The sequence below is a fragment of the Pteropus vampyrus genome, unplaced genomic scaffold, assembly GCF_000151845.1.
Source record: "Pteropus vampyrus isolate Shadow unplaced genomic scaffold, Pvam_2.0 Scaffold86, whole genome shotgun sequence".
Lineage (NCBI taxonomy): Eukaryota > Metazoa > Chordata > Mammalia > Chiroptera > Pteropodidae > Pteropus > Pteropus vampyrus.
Window position 1 is genome coordinate 2,854,549 of NW_011888867.1, and position 1,794 is coordinate 2,856,342.

Here is a 1,794-nt window from a genome sequence, read left to right on the forward strand (position 1 = left end):
CTTTTGTCATCCTAACTCTTCAGACCCGGTGTACATTTACGCTTACAGCCCATCTCAGTTCAGCGGAGCGGCCCTTCCAGCCCCTGACAGCTGCAGGCGGTGAGGGGCTGCCAGAGGTGAGGGGCACAGAGCAGGTCCACACTGGGACTTCCTGGGCTCCAGTCCTGGCTTCAGCACTCACCAGCTCTGTGTCCCTGGTGGGGGGTCTCATCTCTGCTCTAAGCCTCTCCTTCCACCTCACGGAGTCGTCCTTGTCCTCATGAGGAGCAAAAGGTAACGTTCACATGTCAGTTATCACCCGGCCCAGCATCTAGCAGGTGCTGTGAGTTGGCTTCACCACTATTTTGAAGGGCAGACTGAAGCCTTGGCTATGAGCAAGGAGCCGTGGGACCCAAAGAGTCAAGCGGGGTCCCTCGCCCCATCGCCGTGCCCGGAAAGGGGCCCTTCTCTATCTCCTGTCTTCATTCCCATTACTATTCTCCTCCCTGGCCCCTCTGCAGCCGCCCAGCGTGCCGAGGAAGCAGGCGGGGGAGGCCAGGAAGAGGAGGGATGAGGGAAAGAAAGGCAAGAGAAAGGGGGTGAGGGTGGTGGGAAGGAGGAAAGGGAGGGGCAGGAGGGGGCTGGGGACAGGAGAGGCTTGGGGGAGCCTGACTTTGCCTCAGTGTCCGAGGGCAGCTGCCCCCAGAGCATCTGGTTGAAAATGAAGAATCGGAAGATGGAAGGCCCTGCTCCCGGACACCCTTTGTGCTGTACTCTGCCTCCCTCTCCTGGGCTCCGTGTCAAACAACCGTGGACATCGAGAAGGACGGCAGCCCCCGAGCCCTCATGCAGGGGACGTGCAGCGTGGCAGGAAACAGCTGGCACCACGAACGCTGAGGCCCATGGGACCTTTTTCCGATTCAGAGGGAAACGTGTTACATGGGGTGAAGACGTGAGAACAGTGAGGTTGACCGGGTGCCCCCTGGTTATGAGGGGCCTTTGCCCCATAGAGTCAGGTGATTGAGACACGGCTCCTGGCCGACTTGGTTTCACAACAGGGTGAATGGACCCAATCGCCCAGGGACCTGCCGTGCTAGTGGGTGTGGTGCCGGGAGCTGGACACAGTTGGTGACTTCGGGGCGCTTGGTCTCAGTGGGGCGCGGCAGCACACACGGACACTTGGGCTGCGAAGCAGTCAGGGCCACGGGGCAGGTCCAAAGTAGCCGAGGGCGATCCCTTCTGAAGCAATGATGGTTAGCGACTCCCTCTGTAACAGAAGCCACCATCCCTTCCAGCTGCTGGACACTGGTCACATTCTGAGCCCCGAGTGGACCCTTTGCGTCACTGTGCTACCTGCCTCGAAGCAGCCATGCCTAGGAGGCTGGTGCTATGACCATCCCCTGGCCCGAGCTGCCGCTCCTTCTCCCTTGCATCACTCCTGAGCCTCCCAGCAGGGTTCCTCACGTTGACCCTTGTCCCCTACGATCTAGTCTCAACAAGCAAACTCAGCCCCACCCTCTGAAATTGCAAGTCAGGTCCTGTCCCGCCTCTGCTCAAAACCCTGCAGTGCCCGTGTCACTCAGTCCGAAAGGTCCCCGATGGCCGCTCTGTCCTCATCGCCTGACACCGCCTCCCCCCACTGCCCTCCAGTCTCGCGATCTACTTCCCCAGACAGGAACCTGCCCCAGGGCCTTAGCTCTAGCCACGGCTTATGGCTGGGACACTTCCCTCTAGGCTCCCCGCCTATTGCCTCCCTCGCCCACAAGTCTTTGTCCAAGGGCCACCTTCGCAGAGCAACCTTTTCTCACCACCCTG